The following is a 25,938-nucleotide window of genomic DNA, read 5'->3' as shown; positions in this document are numbered from 1 at the left end:
TCTTGTCATGGCTACTGCTAAGTGTGAAATGAGCATGTATGATGAGAGGGGGGACTTTAATATGTGGAGCCAAAAAATGAGGGCTATCTTGATGCAAATGAAATGTGCTAAAGCCTTCGATAATTTTTGGCCTGCTGAAATGTTTGCTACAAAAAGAATTGAGTTAGAAGAAATAGCATGGAGTACTATTTTCTTGTACCTTTCAGACAATGTGATTAGGTCTATAGGTGAAGCTAAAACTCCTGAAGAATTGTAGACTAAATTGAAAGCCCAATATGAGCCAAAAGCTGTTCCAAACAAATGTTTTTTGCTAAAACAATTCTTTTCTTTCAAAATAGATCCTTCTGTTGACTTAGATGAGAACTTGGACATATATACCAAATTGACCAAGGACCTTGCCAACTGTGATGAGAAATTATCAGAAGATCGACTGGCTGTGGTCTTGTTAAACTCCATTAGTGATAGGCATAAAGACCTAAAGAATGCCTTATAATATGGTAGAAAAAAGCTTACCACCTATATCATTATAAATGCCTTAAGAAATAGGGTTCTTGAATTAAAATAAGATTTTTCAACCAACAAAGTAGAGAAAATCTTTTGATAAAAGGCAAAAATGTTGATAAATCTAATTTTCATTCATATTTTCAAAATGAACCTAAGAGAAGAAACAATGACAAAATGAAATCTAAAACTAAGGGAAAGGGTAAGAAATGTTATTATTGTGGTAAGTTAGGTCACTTTGCAAAAGATTGCTACAAAAGTAAAATGATTTAAAAGGAAAGAAGTTAAATGAGGGTAATGCTGTTTTGTCCTATGATAAGCAAAATTTTGATAATGGCTTGGTTCTTGTAAGTGTTGAAAGAAACCTAAATCAAGAATGAATTCTTAATTCAGGTTGCTCTTTCCACATGTGTCCTAATAAAAACTATTTTTTGGACTTTGAATAAACTAAAGGGGACCAAATTATCATGGAAAACAACATGACCTGTAAAGTGAAAGGTATCGGAACCATAAAATTGCTCTTAGAAAATGGTAGAATTTTATTGTTAAAAGATGCCAGATTTGTTCCTGAATTAGAAAGAAACCTTGTGTCTCTAGGAATGTTGGATGACATGGAGTTTGACATAAAATAAGGTCAAGGACACATAAAAATCTTTAGGGGTAGTGATTTGATCACTTCTATCCTAAAGAGATATGATTTATACTTTTTAAATGCAAAACCTTTTTTGGGCCTTTCAGCAACAACTTTAGATGATAACTTTAATCTTGCAAAATTGTGGCATTGTAGACTTGGCCACATTGGTGAAAAAGGTTTAAAGACTTTACAAAATAAAGGTGTATTTGAAAAATCAAATATTGGTGATTTGTCTAAATGTGAACAATGTTTGACTAGAAAGCAAGTTAAGTTACCTTTTCCCATTAGTACTCATAAATCAAAGCGAATTCTAGAATACTTACAAGCTGATTTGTGAGGCCCTGCATCCACCCCTACATTGTCTGGTTACAAGTATTACTTACTTATAATTGATGATTTCTATAGAAAAATTTGGGTATTTCTTTTGAAAACTAAAGATGAAACATTTGCCACATTTAAAGATTGGAAAACCCAAATTGAAAATCAAACTGGTTTGAAAATCAAAACTTTGAGAACCGACAATGGTCTAGAATTTCGCAATTATGAGTTTAATGATTTTTGCAAGTTGAATGGCATTTTAAGACATAGAACTGTGACCTACACACCCCAGCAAAATGGCATTGCAGAAAAAATGAATAAGACTTTGTTGAATAAAGCTAAATGCATGCTTTTGAGTTCCAATTTACCCAAATTATTTTGGGGTGAAGCTATTAAAACTGTTGAATATTTGATTAATAGAAGTCTTACAAATGCTTTAAATTTTGATTTGCCTAAATCTATGTGGACACAAAACCCTGTGAACTATTCTTACTTGAAAACATTTGGTTGTGCTGCATATGCTCATCAATACATAGGGAAACTTGAACCTAGATCCCTTAAATGTGTGTTTTTGGGTTATGTTGAAAATGTTAAAGGATATAGGCTTTGGGTTTATGGGGAAAAGGTTACAGAGTTACCATAAGAAGGGATGTGATATTTAATGAGTCATGTATACCATGTTTGGAAGGGAAACAGGGAAATTTGACTGAAAATGATGTCCAAATTGAGGTAGAGCCTATTAAAATTGATAATACGAGTTCTGTCCCTTTAAAAATAGCACTAATGAAGCTGATCAGAGTGAAAACGAGCCTGATTTGGCTGAACCTGAGCAGTATAATGATGATAACACACCTCTAGATAAATCTGAACCTAGTTCTTATCATGAAGCCTTAAAATATAAAGATTCTAAGCGGTGGTTGAGTGCTATGGAAGAAGAGATGTGTAGAACCCCAAATAATTTTAAACACCTTAGTGGCACTAAGACATGAATATTGGAAGGCTAAAGTATACTTCAGATTTTTAGTCTCATTTGAGACCTATTCACGACATAGAAAACATTCGATTTGGAAAATAATATCTAAATAAAAGTTGTAACTCTTTGAGTTAGGTTTCCAACTCACTTTGAATTACTTCAATCGGATATCGGGAGAAGAAGTTATAATAGAAATACTAAAAGCTGTACAGTATCAACCGAAGTACGCGGAATATGAAAAGTCAAATTCCTACACGATTTTCTAGCACCTTCTTAAACCTATAACTCTCACATAAATGGCACCCGTATTAATGAGTATTAGGCCCTTCACTTGCCCTTAAGTTGTGAGATTTTCACCTATAAATAGGCCTCAATACATACACATTTTTCACACCAAGACAAAAGCTTCTAAGCATAAAAGAGAGAGTTTTCAAGTCTAGAAAAAAGAGAAAGGAGAGGGAGGAAAATTAGTTTTTCCTAGAAGTTTTGGTGCTATCAAGAAGTATTTTCCAAGTATCAATTCTCAACGGAGTGTATTTTTTTTGAAACATCAAAGAAGTGTATTTTTCAACAAGATTCAAAGCATCAATCAAGGTAGGTAGAGGTGCAAAATATTAATTCGTGTTAAGTTATAAGTTTCTAGCAAATGAAGATTTATGTTAATATTTGTATGTCTAATGGTACCTCCGATATGGCATATACCTCCACGTCTAATGGTACCTCCGGGTACGACATGTATTTTCGGTCGAGGCGTCGTGTTAAGTCATGACTCTACGTGTTTGGGATTCTACCGAAAATCCTACTATGACAAGGTTTCTCAAGTTACAGCTTTGAAATGTATAGCTTGATCACGAATGCACCAATAATATCTATTGAGTTTTTTTAACTCACGGGTTTAACCCCTTCTCTACAGATTGATATGATTCTACCTTGGGCCTAAATGATGGAAAAGATGGAGAGTGGTGTAATGAGCCCATGGAAAACTCGATGAACAAGTTATTTAGATTTATTTTTGTGAATGTTTTCAATGTTATTGCTTTAAAATATTTGAATAATGCTGAACGCGAGAACAAGTCGTGTTTTCTTCAAATAAATTACGTTCCGTTTTTTTTATTTAGTGTTTTATTTAAAGTATTCGAAAGGTTGTTGTTAAAATTATCATTTGTAAAAATTAAGCTTCCGCTAAAACATATTCTCCTATGACTAAACCAGCAATTAGTTAAGTAAAATAAGTAGCGTTTCGGTCCACAAGGGGTCGGGGCGTTACAAGATGTCTTCCCTATACAAAAATAAAACTTGGGAATTGGTTGATAGACCTAAGGATAAGAAGCTGGTTGATTGCAAGTGGATTATAAGATAAAGGAAGGGGAAGGTGGCACTAACAATGTTAGATACAAAGCTAGACTTGTTGCCAAGGGTTTCACACAAAAATGAGATTTTTTTTCCCCGTTGTTAAATATACAACTATAAGATGTATTCTTGCTTTGGTTGTGCAATTTAAGTGAAAACTTGATCAACTAGATGTAAAAACTGCATTTTTATATGGTGAATTGGATGAAGTGATCTACATGAAATTGCCTTTAGGATTTATTAAAGGAAATCCTAAAAAGATAGTTTGTTGAAAAAATCTTTGTATGGTTATAAAAGATTCGATTCATTTGTCTTGAAGTTTGGGTTTAGTAGAAGCAATTATGATACATGTCTTTTTTGTAAAGGAAATGGAGGTAAAGATTCTTTGTATCTTGTGTTTTATGTTGATGATATGCTTCCTGCTAGTGCCAATAAATCTGAAATCGATGATATCAAACACAAATTAAAATCAGAATTTGATATGAAGGATCTTGGTTCCGCTAAGAAAATACTTGGCATGCATATTATAAGAGATGAAAAATCTGATTGTTTGTTTTTATGTCAAGAAGAGTATGTGAATAAGATCCTTAAGAAGTTTAATATGTTTGATTGTAAATCTGTGACTTTAACCCTTGCCAATCACTTTATTTTAACATTTGATTCGTGTCCAAAAATTGAAGATGAACTTGAAAGAATGTCTAATGCTATTGGTTCAGTTATGTATTTAATGATTTGTACCAGACCTAATTTGGTTTTTAGTATTAGTGTTTTGAGTATATTTATTGGAAATCCTGGTGAAACTCATTGGGAAGCCTTGTAGTGGTTATTGAGATATTTAAAGGGTTCATACAACTTGGGTTTGATGTTTAAAATGGACAAAGGGGGGGTGGGTAATTTTAAAGGGTTATACAGATTCTGATTTTGGTGGAAATAGAGACAATAGAAAATCAACTTCATCTTATTTTTACACTTTGTGTGGTACTGTGATAAGTTGAAAATCTCAGTTACAAAAAATTGTTGCTCTATCTTCCACTGAGGCTGAATATATTGCTGCCACTGATGCCATTAAAGAAGGCATAAGGCTTCATGATTTGTTAAATGAACTTGGTTTTGTATATACTAATCCAACACTACATTCTGACAATCAAAGTGCAATCCATTTGAGTAAGAATCCCATGCTTCATGATAGAACAAAATATGTTGATGTAAAATAACATTTTATAAGGGATATTATTTCAAAAGGTTTGCTGAAAATTAATAAAATACCTACTTTGTATAATCCATCCGATATGGGAACTAAGGTGATGCCTTTAAATAAGTTTCAAAACTGTTTAAAGATGTTATCTACTTATTCTTTTCATTGATTGTACGGGTATAATAGAGAAAATAAAATTATAAATGTTGGTAAAGCTCCTGGTTGCACTATAGGCCTAAATTTTGGAAGCAAGGTGGAGATTGTTGAGAATTCAAACTGCTGATTTTTATTTTGTCAAGTGTGCTTCCAAAAATCTGTGGAGAAAAACGTCTTTTCAAAATGACAACTCTATTAGTTGTGCCAAGTAACAAGATTTCGACACCTGGCATCATGATGACCATCCGATCAGATTCTAGAGACTTCCAATCATGAAATCTTGTGACTCTCTACTGGGAACGTGATTTTTTAGATTGGAGAGAGAGACTTTATTCTTACATTTTCAGATTTGAGAGATTTTCTCTAGGGTTTGAGTTCACCTCTTCATCTCTCTTCTTCTCTGTGTATGAAATCCCTCTTCTTCACATATTCAAGCCAATTTTGAGTGATTCTCAGGTGTATACTTGAGGGATGATGAAGTTCTACTCCATTTACTTGTGTTAATTTACTGGGTTTTGGGTATGGTGTATGAATCTACGTGATTTGTGTTGGAAGTTCAAATTTCTATGAAATCTTTGTGATTTTGTATATAGTCTCTCGGTAGAAAGTGATACACTGTGTATTAGCACTCATTCTTCTGTGGTTCGAAGAGGGCAGTTTGTTTTTGTGACCTGTGTGATCCGGGTTTCTTGATTCCGTAGTGGAGTGAGGCTTGATTTGTGCTTCATTTTAAAGATAAGTCTTGGTGACTTTATTTCTTGTAATTGCTGAAACATTCTTGTAATTTTTGGTGCCTAATTTTGGGGTTTTGTAGTGCAACCGAGCTTTATCTATTTTAATGGATGCTCAATAGGGGATTAGGCATTAGAAGTGGTCGCCGAACCTTTGGGGCTTCGGCCGAAAAAATCCTTGTGTTCATTTTTTATTTCTTGCAATTTATTTTCAGTTTATGATTGTGTTTTTTAGAATCTTGGTTAATATTGGTATCACTCGTCTTTTCAATTAGACAGTTAGACTATTAGTCGGCCAACCGTTTATTCTTTTCTTCTTTTATAAAATACCGTTTTGTGTTTGATAATAATTGAAATGGAGTAACTAGAAAATTGTCCATTAGACATTACTATTTCTAGGTAAATTTAAGTCCTTTATTCTAGCACCGTCATTGCTTGATCAATGAATGTTCCCTATACTAAAAAGTTGTCAATTGTTAAAGTACCTTTTTTGTTAGATTGTGGAGGCAACTAAGAATGCTAAGATAATTGAACTTGTTTTCCAACAATCTTATGCTCAAATGTCAATTTTTGGTAATTTGTTAAGTGATAAAATGAAGGTTAACTGATACATATGTCTAACTAGATGGTATTACAATTTCCTTATATTTCTTAGGCAAATTGTTGTCAAACGACGTGATCTCGGTTTATTTTTTCAATCAACATTGACCAAATGACTGAACATTATACCGACGCCTCAAACGAAATGATCCAACCCCAAAATTGTTTTGGGCCATTAGAAGCAGCCTAATTTAAATTAGTGCCACTCATGGGCCATCTTACTTACCTGGACGGCTAAATAAAGGGTAACACACTAAGTGGTCCATTTAACTATGTGTTAGGTCTCCTTTTGACCCATTACCATACCCTATCCCTACTTACCTTAATTATCCCATTGCTTTGGTTATATTTCCCTTGTCGCAGTCTCTCTTTGTGCGAGAAGAACTAGCCGCCTCTTTTGTGATCTCTCTACCTCGATTCTGTTCACTCATTTTGCTACCTCTGTGGTTGTTCTCATTGTGATTTCATTCCCCTTTGTGGTTCTCTAAGTGGGTAAATGTAGCAACTGTAATTGGGAAAGGCTGTGAAGGAGGTTTATGGTTGTTTTGCTTGTGGTGTTGACTTGGAAAAAAACTAAGCCCAGTTCAAGCCTTGGTGGTCATCATCTTCCGCTCAACAATACTTACTACTTTTTGTCTTAGTGTTAGACATATACATAACCGAACCTTTTAGTGCTACTTGTAATATGTATGGTTATATGTTGATATGTGGAGGAAATCCCCCCAATGGTTACTGAACTTTGCAGAAAATCTCCTAGAAGGTCACCAAACTTCAATACGTCCCTAAATAGTTACTGAACTTTGCCGAAATTCCCCCAAGAGGTCACTGAACTTCAAAACGTCTCTAAATGATAACTGAACTTTGACGAAGTCCTCCAGAGAGGTCAGTCAATGTTGCAAATTGGGACCCCATACATTACTAGTTTAGTGACCTCCTAGGGACTTTTAGCGAAGTTTAGTGACCATTCAGGGACGTTTTGAAGTTCGGTAACCACTTGTGGGAACTTCGGAAAAATTTAGTGACTATTTAGGGACGTATTGAAGTTCGATGACCACCTAGGGGATTTTTTGCAAGATTCAGTCACCATTGGGAGGATTTCCTCCTGATATGTGCATACTAGATGAGGCTTGGTTAGTGATAAATAATGTACATATTTTATTACCTTATATATCATTTCTTCCCTTTTTATTACGGAGAATGTATATATCATATGTGCATTTTAAAATTCTTACATATACTATGGCTACGCTCTTTGTACAGTAGCATAGATACATGTTTGTGAAGATGTATACAAAATAATATTCACTGGAGGGTGCTACATGTACACTGAGTACAGCCCCCTCACAGGGGATGGGGGTCGTGCATTAATTAGGCATGGGCCCCTCCCCTCATGTGAGGGGAGTGTACATAAAAAACCTAGAGAAACAATTAAAAAAAGTAAAATATGTGAAGTAGAAAGTTTAAATTGACAAAGATGATCCAGACTAAGGGCATTTATTTGTGTTCTGCAGTATCATCATGTGGACCTCCTATGCCTGTCTGTGTCAAGACATTTGTAGAAAGTTATTATGTATTGCTACCATGATGAATATTTCTAATATTTGAGCATATATTTTTCATTTGGACTACAAGAGAGATCATTTTCAGATAATTAGTCAAGATATCCTCAAAGACATAATTATTTATTTCCAAAAGGTATATGGTCTGCTGCTCTTAAACACACAATGTGGCACCAAAAGGAAAATATATTGCCTTTGTTTTAGTAGAAATAGAGACAAACATCCCCAAAGTTGAACTAAAGCCTGGAATAGACCTCCTTGGACCAGTTAACAAGATTTTTTTTACGAGACTTATGACAGATTTGTACTCTATAATAATAGTGATGGTGACAATTGTTCCATTTCCAGGGTAAGTATACATGCTTCTATCTATATTAACATATGAATCTTTGCAAGTGAGAATTGGATGTTGTCCATTTGTGCTACTCTTATACGATAAATATAGTAATTGTTGGACTTTGTAGAGTCTAATTATATTGTTTACGTATCTCTTGAATTGCTTATCAACCTTTAATCATAGGGATATATTGACTATGTGAAGCCTAATTATATTATTCACTTATCTCTTGAACTACGGATCGACTTTATGATAGGGTTATATTGGGAAGTCATATCTATGTATTAGGCAGCCCTAGCATTTTCTGAGATAAGACAGATGGATGTGCAAAAGAAAAACTTGTAATATCCACCTTCATTATACCTTTGACATTGTTTTGCACCAATCACTTTATGCTTTTTATCATTTGTTGCAGAGTTATGATGCAATGACACACTTCTAGTCCACTGTAACATATATTCTAGCCATATACACCAAGATAACTGGAAAGGTAATGTAGGAATTCAAACGAACCAAAATTTTATCAAATCCTTTCACAAAATCATATAAATACTCCATGTTGAAATCAAAGAGAACGTTAAAAAAGCGAAAACGTACCTTGACCCATAGTTGTTAGTATTCTGAATGGGTTAAGATCCTCCAATTGTTACGTAATTTCTTGGAATTTTCTTTTCTGTTGATGGGGATGCAGAGAGATATGAAAAATCACATATAATTGGGGATCATGACCCCATGATAAATAACTACATTAAGCAATTATTAATTTTGTTTTATTTCAAATTGGTCCCTCATTAATTTAAAATACCATCGTCCGATCTCTATACTCTATTCCCATGACATTTAATACACGTTAGTCCAAAAATTGACTTTTAACGAATCACTTTATTGAATAAGCCTTAAAATAACACCACATATTTTAATATACACACACACACACATGTGTGTGTGTGTGGCCTCATACGTTGGAAATTTTTCCAATAATCTCTCATTGGACCATACATGTAATATTACAAATGTGCTCAGATTTATGAGCTCAAAATTCTGCTATCATTATTAAGGGTATTTCCAAACAATTTTGTCCATGGGTTGTAGGATTAAAGAGATTTTCGTCTCATTTAGTATGATTAAATCCATCAATGGTCACATACACTCATATAACCAAATGACATAGATCAATCATGAGAGTCTAGCATGGAAACTACATATTATGTGACCCAAACATGTCTATTTCCAATTAGTCCAACCTTATTTCTTAAGTGAGATCAATACAGAACATAATAATAGAGTGGAATGAACTGAATACTTCATTTCTATATAGAAAAATATCAAAATACAAAAATATGTCCACAAAACTAAACATAAATGAGAATACAAACTCCCACTAAAACATGTTATCCTCAAGAAATACAATATAACTTTACCGGTCTTTCTATGCCATTCAGAATACACAGCCCAATGACAAAATTTCGTAGCCATATTCCATGGTTAGATACCTCATAGCACACTACAAACTCTATTACCATGGTAGAAAAAGTTATGAGTGTCTGCTTGGTACTCTTTCAGGAAATAGCTCCTCCAGCTATTTGATAGATATAGCCTGGTGTGGATCTCCTACTGCCTTGGCATACAGCAAAATCAGAATTCGGGTACCCTGTGATCTTTAACTTATTCGATTTGCTATATGTGAACATGTAATCCTTTGTTCTCTTTAAATACCTCATAACCCTTTTGATTGTCTTCCAATGATCTATCCTAGAGTTGTTTAAATATCTGCCTAACATTTCAAAAATGAATGTTATGTCTGGACGTGTACAAACTTGAGCATACATTAGACTCCCAATAGCTAATGCATAGGAAATCTTTTGCATTTTCTTAACTTCAAGGTCATTTTGTGGGCATTATTTGAGACTAAATTTTTCTCCCTTAGCGACAAGGGCATCACCTAGTTTACAGTCTTGCATGCCAAACCTTTCAAGTACTTTATCTATATAGCTCTTTCGTGACAATCTAAGAATACCTTGAGAGTAATCCCGATGTATCTGAATCCCTAATAAAAAATAGGCATCACTAAGATCTTTATCTCAAAATTCCTTGATAAAAGTCTCTTGATTTTGTGCAACATGCCTATATCATTAGTGGCAAGCAGTACGCCATCAATATACAAAACTAGGAAAATATGCTTACTCCCACTGAACTTGTGATACACACAATCATCAACGTCATTCATCTCAAAACCAAATGAGATAATTACTTGATGAAATTTGTAGTACCATTGATGGGAAGCTTGCTTGAGTTTATAGATGGATTTCTTTAATTTGCAAATCATATTCTTCGAGTCTCCTGACACAAAGTTTTCTAGTTGCACCATATAGATTGTCTCAGCAATGTTGCTATTGAGAAATTTCGTCTTAACATCCATTTGATGTAACTCAAGGTCAAAGTGTGCAACAAATGCCATAATTGTCCTAAAATAGTCTTTCGTTGAAACTGGAGAGAAATTCTTTTTGAATTCGATTCCTTCCTTTTCAGTAAAGCCTTTAGCCACAAGATGAGTTTTATATCTTTCCACATTATCTTTCTAGTCCCCATTGGTTTTAAAAATCTATTTGCAACCAATGGGCTTCACACATTCAGGTAACGAGACAAGATCCCAAACTTTATTGTCTTGCATAGACTTTTACTCCTCATTCATGATATCAATCCACTTTTGAGAGTTGTAACCCTACATGACCTGATGGAAATTGATTGGATCATCTTTCACCATTCCATTATTTTTCTCATGTTCTTGGAGAAATACTATAAAATCATTCGAAATAGCACTTTTCCTTTCTCACGTGGATCTCCTTAATGGTATTGGTCTTTGAGGTTGTTGAGTTTGTACTTTTGAAATAATTACCTCATTTTGGATGGGAGGTTCTTCAACATTGTTTTTTTTTTTTTTTTTTTTTTGTTTTTTATTTTTTTTTTTAAATTTTTTTTTGGCTTGGTTTTTTAAAATTTTTTTTTTTTTTTTTTTTTTTTAGGTTCTAGATATACTTCTTAATCAATGATAGGTATAGAAACATGTACATTGTCAAAAATAATAGTGCGAATTGAAACCAATCATTCCTCAACTTCTTTCTCAAAGACAATGTCTCTAACTTTATTTTTCCTCCCAAACTCAACATCCTCAAAATGTATTGCAGTCCCGTTTCAAAAATTGATTTAAGCGTGGGATTATAAAATTTATAGCCCATAGTCACTCAAAATAACCAATAAAATAGCTACTCACTATTTTGGAGTCTAATATTTTTTTTTTGTGACCTATAATGTCTAGCCTTAGTTGGACATCACCAAGTATGAAAATGCTTTAGATTAGGCTTTCTGCCTATCAAAAGTTCATAAGGTGTTTTAATAGCAGCCTTAGTTGGCACTCTGTTCAGAATATAAGTTGCAATTTTTAATGCCTCTTCTTAGAGTGATTTTGGTAAGATGGAATGATTAATCATACTCCTTACCATATCCTTAAGAGTCTTGTTTTATCATTCAGCTATACCATTCATCTAGGCGATCCTGGCATGGTGATTCCATATTCCTCTAGGTGTCTAGCAAATGGTCATAGACATTGTTCATTTGAACTATCATGTCTGCCTAGTACTCACCACCAAAGTTAGACCTAGCGCTCTTTATTCTTTTATTGAGTTGATTCTCAATCTCAATTTTAAAAGCTTGAACACGTCCAACAACTCAGACTTTTCATGGATGAGATATAGGTACTAATATCGTGAGTAATTGTCTATGAATGATATAAAATATTGTTGACCATTCCAAGAAATCGTAGGAAATGGTCCACAAATATTTGTGTGTATCAATTCTAAGACATTCGAAGTTTTATTAGCACCTAATCTCCTTGTTTTGATCTGGTTTCCCGTGATATAGTCAATACATACATTAAAATCTGTGAAGTCAAGGAAAAACAAAATACCATCTGATACAAGTCGTTCAACTCTAGCTTTTAAGATGTGACCTAAGCGCTTGTGTCATAATTTTGCTGAATTCTCTTTATTTAATTTGTGTTTAGTATCACTTGATTCCACATGCAAGATCTCATTATATGATACAATAATATCAAGCAAATATAGGTCATTATATGAAGATAACAAACCATTACCAATAACATAAGAATTTAATGAAAGACTAAACTGAATGTTTCCAAATGAACAACAGTATCCAAATTTGTCCAACGAACAAACGAAAATCAAATTCTGTCTAAAAGACTGTACAACAAAAGTGTCTTTCAAATACAAATAATAACCAGTTCCTAATTATAACCTAAAAGTGCCTATTACATCAGCTTCAACCTATTTGCCATCATCCACATATATGTATCTTTCACCATCACTTGGCTTTCGGTAGCTCTGGCAACCCTACATAGAAACACTTTTGTGAGTAGTAGCACCAGAATCTATCCACCAAGTGTTTCTAGGTACTAGAGCAAAGTTATTTTCAAAACAGACCAAAGTAAGAGTTGTACTTTCCTTTGCACGCCATGCGTGATATTTGGTATAATCTTTCTTCATATTTCTAGTCTTATTGCAAAAGAAACAAGTTCATTTATGTTCCTTCCGTTTCTTTTGTCCTGGACCCGTAGGAATAGATTCATATTCTTTCTTTATTTTCTTGCTCTTATCCTTAGAAGTACTTATCAAGTGAGCGCTTTCAATTCTTTCTTGCTTCAACCTTTCTTTCTCTTGTGCATAATATGAAATGAGCTCATTTATAGACTATTTCTCTTTCTAATAGTTATAATTGACCTTAAATTGACTGAACTGTGAGTCATCATATAGCTCAAGCTTTAGCCTTTTAAGCTTAAAAGAAATGTGAGATGTCCCCATGATGTACTCCTTTATGTTTTCCTTGCCTTTATACTTCATTGAAATCAAGCTTTACAAAAGCATGCTAGTTTCAGCCTTATCATTTTTCGCAAAATGCTTCTCAATTTCTGCGAGGAACTCCTTGACATTTGTTATCCCTTTGGTTACTGCACCTCTAAAGGCTTTCATAATGCCATACTTAATGATCATTAGACTCATGCAATTTTTGCGATTCCACTTCTCAAAGTTCCTCTTTTCATTAGGTGAACTTTCTTCCATAAGAAGTGTGGGTTCCTCAATTTGAAGTTCAAAGTCAAGATCCATGCAGCTAAGAGCAATGAACATGTTCTCTTTTCAATCCTTGAAATTTGTAAATCAAATTAACATTGGCAAATATAGTAGTAGCAGATGAATTAGCTGCACAAAGAACAAAAATAAACAAATAATCATGCTCATATCTACATTTAATGAACAATAAATTTAAATAATGGTATGCTCCATCTCGGTGTAGTGATCAAGTCTTTTGACAGTAATATTAACAAGTGGTATTCTTGGTGTAGTGATCAGATAGTGACAATAACTCTTATCAAATAATAAACCCATCTTTGGGTTGATTTATGGAAACCTTATAATTGTTACACATTCGCTATCACAAGTGTGTATGTAATTCGGTCATATATTAACCTTTCTTTGGGTCGACTAACACCCATATGAACAAACACACACACAATATCTAAACATCCCAAACTAACCAATTTACACTAAAAAGTCACTTTGGTGACATATTGTTTCAATTAGTTTATTTAAAATGCTAGATAACCTTAATTTATCATGAATGATTTATCAAAATATTTGAATTTGATTGTCCCACATAATTAAATCTCAACTATACATCTTAAAAGAGTCCTTAATACCAAAATTTGAGAAAGAGAATCACTAATTTTGCAAGGTCCAGCTTGTATGGATTTCAAACTTTAGAGACTAAAATGTAAAATTATTTTTTAAAAAATTAACTAACCCTAATCTTTATTTCAAGCAAGGGCATGAGATTACCAAAATTGCACCTCAGGTCCCCGTCCCAAAAAATTCAACCCAATCTTTCTCTTTCTCCTTTCCTAGCGACCAGCGCTGCTGCAAAATGCAACATTGCTGCAGTGCCGACAGTAGCTAATCAAAATTCTTTTTTATGAAATCCAAAATATCATAAATTGAAATTCTCAAAATTTTAATCCGAGTTTTGAAAAAAAACTAACCATGAATAATATGCCGAACAATTTTCAAATTCAGCAAAAACAAATTTGAATTTGTGAAGTTTGAAAACTCTTAAAATAATGTAAGAACTAAATTTCACATAATCATATGATAAAAGATCAAAAATAATCCACAATACAGAATTGTTATAGCATTTATTCTTGCAATTTCTCAAAGATTCAACAATTGAGTGCTCTAATACCACTTGTATGAATTGAAAAAAACCAAAATTTTATCAAATCTTTTCACAAAATTACATAAATGGTCCTACATGTTGAAATCAAGGAGAACATTAAAAAATGCGGAAGCGTACCTTGATCCACAGTTGTTAATATTCTGAATGGGTGAATGGGTTAAGATCTTCCAATTGTTACGTAATTGCTTGGAATTTTTTTCTCTGTTATGGGGATGTAGAAAGATATGAAAAATCACGTAAATAGGGACCATGACCCCAGAATAAATAACTATATTAAGCAGTTATTAATTTTGTATTATTTCAAATTGGCCCCTCATTAATTTAAAACAACATTTTCTGGCCTCTACACTTCATTTCCATGACATTTAATACCCGTTAGTCCAGAAATTGACTTTAACGGATTACTTTATTGACTAAGCTTTAAACTAGCACAACACATTTTAATATGTGTGTGTGTGTGTGTGTCCATACGTTGGAATTTTTCCAACAGGTAACTTATGGATATATGAGTCATGAAATCTACATGAAGAAAGTGTATATAACTTAAGAGAAATTTGATATTTACTGTTTATATATTTATTTGCCTTTTTTTTTTTTTTTGGTTCAAGTTCTCTAGTTGTCAGTAGACCTGAGTGCTGCAAATGCCGTTGTTGAAGAATAATAACTTCATTTTCTTCCTTATTTATTGAACAGTTCACATAATCGATATCAAACCTTCAAAATGGTTCTGATGCTTTGGAAGCAAATCACTAAATTTTTGCTTCAAGCTCCATCGAGAAGAACTTTGCTGAAATTGTTTTTTGGACTATGGTTGTTAGAGCTTTTTTATTTTTTCTTTCTCCTTCCCCTTTATTCTTTTCAAAATTTGTGGCATTCCTGCTCTTGGTTTATTTATTCTTCAGATGATACACAAAATTGAAAAGATCAACGGAAAAGTTTACCAAGATTTTGAACAAAGTTATGTTTATTCTTATGAGTTGGTTGACGGTCCTCTAGTCAGTCCCTCTTGCTCTTTTCTTTGATAAACATCATTCGGTTCTCGTTTTCATTTGACGAAAAACCTTAAGTAAAAAAGTTCACTTATTTTGATAAAAAGGTCATGATCCCAATTATGATTATTTTGATACTCAAATATAATAAACATAACCTTCTATTCTTGAACTTCCGGTTTGATTATTTTAATAGTCGTTTTTATGTGTATTATTAACCAAGTATCTTACTCAAATAGTAATTTTTTATTTTTTCATTTTTAATTGGATCCACAACAATCTGCCCCAGATGGGCCTAAGCAATTCATGTATTTTATTATCACTGCCAACTGATTCTTATGTAACTTAATCAACTCGACCATTTATCAACTAGTGTAACTTTTTCAACTTGTTCATTTTAGAAGAATTTATAAACTGTTTAATTTATAAATAGACAGGAATTAGTAGTGAATGAGTAGATACTAATTGTAGGTCAATTGATATGTATGGTGGAAAATGAAGTTTGACCATTATAAAAGATTTAAAAAAAATTTCCGAATGGAGGCTTTGTTATCAGTTTGTCGAGTGCCAGCTGAGAAAACAATATTTTTCCCCTATCATTGTGAAGCATCCTGGTTTCTTTCTTCACTGGGCATTTTAATCTGTGACACAGCAATATAACACAAGATCAACTAACTTGTTGAATCATAATCGATACCGAGTAGGATCAACAATTGGAAAACAGTCCAATATATTATTAACTTTCATAAAAAAAATAATTATGGATAACAATGCATAACCATAGCATAAATACGAAACCTTATGGAATATTATGGTCATGTTAGGTGCACTGGAGTAAACAGAATAAAATATTAGTATAAATGATAATGAATATTACTGGGTAAAGGGTATTATGGGGGATAAAGGATGATAATAATCTTTGAACCATCATTTCATCGCTCTTTTTATGTGGCCTAAACTTACCTCCAACCTCGGTGCTATATTATACGGTTGATAGGGCAAATGACCATTTTTTGAATGAAAAATTAAAGATTAGTATTCACCTTAATCAACCATAATATCATTTACCTAGTAGTATCATTATAATTTTACACTAAATTCTTTATATGGCCAAATCTGGTGCACCATACATAGCTTAATGTGAAGACAATATTTTTCCAATGGTACCGAAAAACATTACTCTTTTGACTACATCCTACTCTTCTAGCTAATCATATTGGATTATTTATAAAAAATGACGAATGAATCATAATGCAATTATTTAAGTGTATTATTTAAATGATTAATAATTCTCAATCAATGTGCACTGTCCTATTTATTTTGCTTCTTGTCTGCAGGTAAGCAACTACTAAATTATCTTTGTGGCAATAAAGCTAAGCTACAAATTTATGAATAGTAAGATTATGTGTTATTTAAATGATTAATAATTCTCAATCAATGTGTACTGTCCCATTTATTTTGCTTCTTGCCTGCAGGTAAGCAACTACTAAATTATCTTTGTGGCAATAAAGCTGAGCTACAAATTTATGAATAGTAAGATTATGTGTTCAACATGCAATCTTTCGATCTAACATACAATCAAATATCATGTGATTCAACTCTTATTCTCAATAAAGAAAATAAATCAATCATGCCACAATTTACAAAACAAATATTCAAAATAAATAATTAAAATATGAATAGAAATCAATTAATTATACCGAAGTCACCTATATCATTCGCCCTAACAAATAATCTAGCCAATAAACATGTGAAAATATAAAAAATAAGAAAAAGTTGACATAGACATCGCCCATTTATAGGATGTCCTCAACTAAGATTTTGATGTATTTTAAAAGATTATAAATTCTAATGAATTTTGTGGATCTGAATGGATTTCCACAAATTCAATAAGAATTTCATCAAATACAGTGAAATTTCAAAATATTTGGTTATATATATTTTTAAGTATGAAATCGACTTAAAATCTTTTAAAATTTTATAAATACACAAATTATTGAAGATACCTAAACTTTAAAAGATTTCATTGAATTTCATTAAAATTTCAATTTGGAACACCTAAATTTTAATGAATTTCATTAAAATCTCAATTGAGGATACCTAAACTTAAAAGGATGTTTAAAATTCATCTCTCAATTGAAGACACGCCCTTAGTCTAAGAGCAAGAAGGATCGAATGAAAGTTTTCAATCCCAAGAAATTCTGAAATCTTCAATAATTCTTAATTTCAATACTTTTTGTATTTGATTATCAAAATAATGACTATCTATTAATCAATTCTTAAAAATTAGGTTTTGGATGCTAGAATATATGTTTATTGCCAACAGAGTGTCTCCCCATGAAGTAGTAGGCTTCACCAATCCTCCCGATGAAGTGAATTTCGAAGTTTTGGTGGATGAATTGCAACATATGGATGAGGCGGAAACCCACAGACAATAAATTTTCAGTGGCATTTCTCATTGGTCCATGGCTCCAACCAATTTGCTTGCCTGTCCTGCTATTTCTCTTCTAGCGTCGGCATCCTACTAACACCATTCATAGGCTATGACATGACTTTGAGGTCTGTGGCAACAATAAAAGTATAAATACAACAACAGATTGACTTGATCTTAAACTCTTTATCCACTAGACGTCAACGATATCCTGATCAAAGGCTCAGAAACAATTTACCCTTCTGAATTTGTGTACTGGGAATCCAATATACAAACACTATCGAGTGCCTGGTTTGTAAGTGGGTGAGAAAATATTGATCCCTAAAATCTGAATATAAGTTTTGCTTAGATAAAATTCTTCAAAAGTAAACATAAAAGTAAATAAGTTTAAAGGTAATTTATTTCTTTGTTGTCCCCAAGTAGAAATAATTAAGTTATTTACAATCAAAATTAAGTAATTTCAATAAACGTTTAAGTCCATGTTTAACATGTTTATTTGTGACTTCATTTTTGCTTAACCATGTGAATCTTTTTATTTTTATTTTATTTTGAATCAGGTACCATTAACTTTGATAAAACCAAATATTCCAAGTTTTAAGCTGTTTTCTACTAATGGAGATTGAATTTCATTGGATCCTTAATGTATTCAGAGATGTGTTTATACTCATCTTTAAATATTCATTATCTGTATCATATAGTGAATTGATTACCATTATTTTGAAATCAATTACTAAAAATATTGCATTCTATTCTTGAACTTTCGACTTGTGGATTGCTTCAGCGTATCAACCAAACATATTAATCTAATAGTAAGTCACCCCCCCCCCCTTCTATTATATCCACCAAAACAATTTATCCCAAATGGGGACTAAGCAATTAAAGTATTAAATTATCTTTATCAACTTCATTAAGTTTTTATCAATTTGTCCAGTTCCATTGTTCAAGTTAAGAAACCAATTTTTCATTGTCAAGCATCATGGTTTCTTGTTTCACAGTGCATCTTATTTACTACATCCGTCCCATAAAAATAAACTTCTCTATATTTTAACACATATTAAGAAAATGTTATTAATATAATTGAAAATATAAATTTTGTTACATTTTTCTATATATACTCCTACATTAAATAATAGTTTAAATAGTATTTGTTTTATATTTATTGATAACAAGATACATTAAATATGACATATTAGAAAATTAATATATATCTTTATTTTCATCAAGGAAAGTAGCTAGTAATTTGGGACTGACGAAAAAGAAAATCAAGTCTATCTTTAAGGGAGATAGGTAGATTATTTTTTATTTTTTTTTTCTTCCTTCAAAGGACCCCAAAAGTGGAGTATTTATTAACAAGGAATTGGCATAAATGGTCCCTAATGTTACAATTATGGCATTACCCCCTCAACATATTGATTTTGCATGCAAAAAAAGGGGGGGCCGTTTCCATATTCTGTACGCAAATTTAAAACTTTTTCCTAATTTTTAACTACTAATTCTCCAAAAAATCTTTATTCCAAAACACATTTTTCTCAAAAAATTCCTTTTAATGGATGTCAAACAGGGTCTTATATACAGTTAAAAATTTCTATTGCTATTGAACATTAATGTTTCTCAATTGCCTTTCAACTTCAAGTGAGTTACTATTAAATTTTCTCAAATTTTTCTTAGACGTCGTTGAACTTCAAAGGTTATTCGAGTATCACTAAACTTATTAAAATATTATGACACTTGTCACTTTGTCACTCGTTGAGTATGAAATGTATATGATATATATAATTTTTTACATACAACAAATTTCGTGTGAATAAGGGATATTTCTTTAGCTTTGATAAATAAAATAGTTGAGGATAAAATAGTTATTTTGTTGAATAAACTTGTAAACACAGTCAACTGCAAAATTTGTTGGAAGGTACCTTTCAGGCTAGCCAAATATGATCTATATAAAGATCTCAAATCATCCACGCCAATTATACAGTTGCGTAAAATAAGTATTCAAAAAAATAAAATAATAAAAAATGTGAACTCTATGGCTACGTCAACTTGCACTTAAACCACCTCTACTAAACCCAAATCTTAAGGCAGCAACAGAGAAAAAATGGTCACTCAACCCCTAAATTAATGACACTTGTTATGTTCAATTTCTTTTTTGCTTATTTCGACAAAGTCTGTAAGATATCGAATTGCTCTGATAACAATTCGTTGTAATAATGGACAAGAAAGGAATAATATATTTATGGCACAACATGAAGTAATTGAACACAAACCCAAGAACAAGATAATTTGTGGAGGAAATGATATTTCACTAGAATATGGATAAAGAATACAATGATTTTGTGTTTATAATTTGTCTAACTTATAATGAGGTTTAACAACCTGATTAATTTGTAAAGAATAACCAAATATGAATAGGAAACACATAGAAGACATCCATAACCCTAGTCTTGATATCGTAGAAGAAATAGAACGTTGAAAATGCTTGTAAAACACGAAAATGGGCCTAGGTAGGATGAATATGGCACTTGAGCATTAGACGATCGCTGGCTTCACTACTTTGGACACTCGAGCTCCAGTCAAGCGCCAAGCGAGCATGATTGCACCAGAAATCCTTCCTAATCTATATCTTGATCTCTTCAAATTCAACACAAATTTTAACTTTCAGTTGACTTCCAAGTAGAATTTCAACTAGAATTTACCTAACAAACTTCGAATAGGATTTCAAAATAGCATTTGAAATAAAATTTTTCTTAAGTCAACTTTAATTAAAATTTTCAATTATCTTTCAAATAGAATTCGGGTCACACCCTAATTCTAACAAAGTCAAAATTTTCCTACCACTCCAATGATTAGGCAAATTATACAATGGCTCATCTAAAGATCTAGACAAGAATAATGGTTCACATTTAGAATAATGGTCGTCATGAGAAATCGAGTCAGGCCCAAAACTTGCCACCACTATATTAGTGACAGAAGATTTCTCTCGTGTTCAATTTCGTTTGTGCTTAAGTCGTGGAAATCAAATTTACAATCCACTACAATAGTTAATTTACATTAACAGATTCAAAACTTGTAATTTATAGGCATGTTCTGTGAAATTTGTCCTAAAAATTCAATATGTCAATATTTAGTCATTATTAATAATAACCGAAATCGACGAAGACAACACAGAGAAATTTTAAAAAGTAATAATAATACATAGTAATTGATATACTTGATATGCATCTCTTCCAAAGATTGTCTCTAACTCTACCAACTCTAGATTGTGATGCAGTGAGAATGGATATACACAAATCGAACTTCGTTGATTTTCGCTAAATAACCTTGATCAATTGGAAAAGCTCCAATTTCATTTAGATCATAAAAAACAAAGAAAACAGCACGCTCTTAAAAGAGTTTAAAAAGTGACGAATCCTAACTAAGAATGACAAAATAGCTCCTAATTAAAAGTATTCAATTGAATGATAAAATAAATAAACGAATTAAAAATGTATCTCCATCTATTTGTTTGGTTTAATAAGGAGAGCGATGAGAAGTGAATCACTCACGTGTTGGGTCTCCGTCATTCAAAGCTGGTTAGAAATTTGTGTTTTTAGAAAGAAAAGTAAGTAATGATATGTGGACTCAGAATCAATCTAACTCACCCAATTCTTATCTATACAGTGAATTCTGGTACATAGAATTTTGATTCAAAATGTTGAAAATCGAAGAGAACGCAATCACGTGTACTGTGCATTTTTGAAAGAATTACTTCCAAGAATTTTGCTCGGTGTACAGTACCCCTCCAACTACTCACATGGGATTGCCAAAAAAATACTCGTCCATCTTCCCTATTTCACATGCTATACAGATATGCTGCCAAAATTTTTACAGAAAACACTTGGCAATTTCTGTTAAGAAAAAAGAACAGACCAAACAGATGCTGCCACAGCAGCGTGGCAACATGTGTTTTAAGTCTGGCAGCACTGCTCTGTACAAGCAGAGAAATTCCTGCAAATATCAACTTTCTTTCCGTTGTCGGTGCCAATTTTAACACTTAACACAGTGACTTCGTATTATTCCATGTGAAAAATACTATAGCGCCACAACCGACAACTTTATTCCATGAGTCTTGCTAGATGAAGATAGATGATGACATTGTCTGAGCCTTGCTAGATGAATATAGAGGATGACATTGAGGTTGACATAGCCCTCACACAAGGGGGTCGGCATTTTTTTATTCACCCCGAGGCCCACGCATTTTATGTGAGTGCTATGTCATCCTCTATGTCGTTGGCTATGTTCGTTTAGAATTATTCAAATACTAAAGCGACACAGGGTTACATTTTGCCCTTTTTATAGATCATCTCTCTCTCTCTCTAGTGTGTGTGTGTATATATATATATATATATATATATATATATATATATATATAGTATGAGAGAGAGAGAGATTATCAACATGCAAATTCTGAGGCCAATTTCTGTTTGCACGTTCAAAACAGAGCTTCCAAAAATGGAGATCTGTTTTGCTTTAGGGACAACTACTGCCAGCCTTCCTTCTAATCCTATACAACATCGAATTCTTGCCTCTACGTCTTGCAATCAGACCGTGATTAGGCGATCAGGAAAATACAAGCCCCCTATATGGGAATTCGATTATATTCAGTCCTTAAATAGTGAATACACGGTAATTATCATCATCTGCAGAACTTTTTTTCTATCTGTATTTAATTGTAAGGACTGACAAAAAATGATATGCATAATGTAGGGAGAGAGATACATAACAAGGGCTTCTGAGATGAAGATGCAAGTGAAGATGATGCTTGATGAAACGATGGAACCACTGGATCAGTTGGAATTAATTGATAACTTGGAGAGGCTGGGAATATCTTACCATTTTGAGGATGAAGTTGAGCAAATATTGGCTTTCATAAACAGAAAATATAGCAAAAGTATAGAGCCAAAGATTAAGGATTTGTTTGCTACAGCTTTGGAATTTAGACTACTAAGACAACATGGCTTTAATGTCTCTCAAGGTGCACAAAAAACAACTTAGAATCCTTTATTTATTCTGTTGATTTATGATTTCTTATTGTCAGATTCCTTGTAGCCTAATCATAATGCACACTTATAGAATCGAGCACGGATGTAATATTTTTTCAGGGGTATATTGTATATTTCCTACATGTATTAGATTTCCCTGATAGTCCACTACACAAAAGATCTTAGTATTTCTTTGTTTATTATTGCTCTCCTAAGTAGAAATTAAGGTTTAATTTTTTACATCACTTTCTCGCACTTTTTTCGCTTAACATGCCAAAGCTTGGCTGATAGCAGAGAGATTTGATTGTTTCAAGAATGAGAAGGGCGATTTCAAGCCAAGCTTATGTAATGATACAAAGGGATTACTACAACTGTATGAAGCTTCTTTCTTGTCAATAGAAGGTGAGAGTACTCTGGAAATGGCAAGAGAATTCACTATCAAACATCTCGAGGATAAAAGTGTTGACGACGTTCATTGTGATCCATTTGTGCACCATGCCTTGGAGATTCCACTGCACTGGACCATACATCGGGCTGAAGCAAGGTAGTGTTGAACTATTTCGTCTAAAAGTTTAATCTATTAGGAGAGTACACATTTATTTAATTCATTCAACAGGTGGTTCATAAACAAATATGAGAAGAGACCAGACAAGAATCCAATTCTTCTCCAACTTGTTTATTACAGTTATGGATGATATATATGATGTGTATGGTACCTTGGAAGAACTGGAACTTTTTACATTCATCATTGAAAGGTTAGCAACGTCCTCCAAATGTTTCTTTTTAAGCCTCCTTTCTCTTTGTGGCTCTTACAATTATTTCTTCTTGGAACTTTACAGATGGGATGTCAATGCAATCGAGCAACTTCCAGATTATATGCAAATTTTCTATCTAGCACTCAACAACTTCGTCAATGAAATGGCTTACGATGTTCTCAGAGAAAAAGGGATCGTAATTATTCCATATTTAAGAAAAGTGGTACTATTAGTTTCCTTCAAGAATATATCCTTATTAGCATGTGTATTATGATGAATATCAGGTCTGTTTGAATCGCATTCTTTCAAAAAAAAAAAATTATATATATATATTCCTAAAAGTAATTTAACATCATTTCAACTACATATTTTTCAATAAAATAATATTACACATAAATCCAAAACGTTTTCTTATTTTTTAACCACACATTCTTTCAAAATTCTGTGGCTCAAACACGCACTAGATAACATCAAATAATATCAAAGAAGAAAAAGAAAATTTTGTTCATTTTATTGTCAAATCTTGTATGATACGCCTTCTAGGTCATAGACTTCTATCTTAAAATGTTAACAAAGTTAAGAGGAGTAGCACAATTGCACGAGCCCTTATATTGAGTATTGTTTCTATACAAAGGAATCTCATATTTTATCCTTTACTACAACCAACAGAAATTTCTCTATTTGTTTTAAATATCCTTAAAATTTTCCGATCTAAGATACTTACAATAAGCATGTCAAATCAATGTCACAGTGGACAGATTTATGTAAAGCATACTTACAATAGGCAAAATGGTGCTTGACTGGATACACCCCAACAATGGAAGAGTATATGGAAAATGCATTGATTTCAATATCAGCTCATGTAATATTGTCACATTCTTTTTTCTCTGTTACCAATCCAATAGAGAAAGAAGCCATTCGGTGCTTAGAGAAATATCCTGATATAGTTCGTTGGTCGGCTACGATTTTAAGGCTTGCAGATGATTTAGCAACATCATCGGTATGTATGCAGCAAGCCATTTCATTTCATGTTTACGACATTTTTGGTTAATGAAATCAATGAGACAATAGGAATTCGAAATTAACCCTTTCAACTAAAGGTGTTTTTTATGCTTTATTAATTCAGGATGAATTGGGAAGAGGCGATGTTCCTAAATCAATACAATGCTACATGAACGAAACCGGTGCTTCCGAAGATGAGTCCCGCAAACACATAAGGTTTTTGATATGCGAGACCTGGAAAAAGATTAACAAAGGTCGAGATGCAAGTTGTCCATTCCCACAAACATTCATTGAAATTGCAGTGAATCTTGCTCGAATGGCACAATACATGTACCAGTATGGAGATGGACATGGAATTCAAAATCATGAGACTAAAGATCGCATTTTAGCTTTACTATTTGAGCCCATTCCCCTCAAGTAGAGTTCGAAATTCATTTGTGGTAGGAATGTTGTTTTCACACTTGCAAGTTGCACTCTGTATACTAATTATGATGTCGTGGCCAAACATAGCATGTAATCCATGTTTGTTACAAAAAAAATGCGAATTCAGACCTTTTAATATACACCTCTTAATATATACTGAATTCAAGGAACCAATGGACTTTCAAATACAAACCCTACCCTCGCAAAAATAATTAATTCATCGAACCTTTCTTCATCAATTTGACACTCTTTAAATATAGATATAGATAAAATATACAAGATATTTCCACTAATTGCACTAACCCACTAACATATGTAATAATGCCAAATAAATAGCAAACAATATAGCCATGACTCCAGTTATTTGACCCTTCAACAAAAATAATAAATAAAGTCTAACAATTGCTAAAAACAGGTTCGCCTAATTTGAAAGAATAATTATGTGTAACAATATTGATGTTAATTAACTTGTACACATGACAATAAATAACATTTAATCATTGGCTAGATTAAATGTTAAGATACGAAATTCATTCACTTGAACATGTAGTTCACTACCTTGTAATTTGGTGATATAACACAAGTCTATTTTTTATAATCACCCAACCGTTGTATCCAAGCCGACAGCTTTATTTTGAGAGCATCTACCCGCTTAATACTCACGGA

At 32.6% G+C, this 25,938-nt stretch overlaps 1 long non-coding RNA gene and 1 pseudogene across 1 annotated transcript; both read left to right on the top strand.

Moving 5' to 3' along the window:
• Positions 1 to 25,309, top strand: part of LOC111410282 — a 33,239-nt pseudogene extending 7,930 nt beyond the window's left edge.
• Positions 23,945 to 24,932, top strand: LOC111410285. The gene is made up of 2 exons (XR_002705644.1): positions 23,945 to 24,070; positions 24,599 to 24,932. It is a non-coding gene; the product is annotated as an uncharacterized LOC111410285 (long non-coding RNA).
• Positions 25,310 to 25,938: the final 629 nt, after the last annotated feature.

Source organism: Olea europaea, chromosome 15 (assembly GCF_002742605.1).
Source record: "Olea europaea var. sylvestris chromosome 15, O_europaea_v1, whole genome shotgun sequence".
Lineage (NCBI taxonomy): Eukaryota > Viridiplantae > Streptophyta > Magnoliopsida > Lamiales > Oleaceae > Olea > Olea europaea.
Note: the sequence above shows the minus strand (reverse complement) of the source record. Positions and strands in the feature narration are given on the sequence as shown.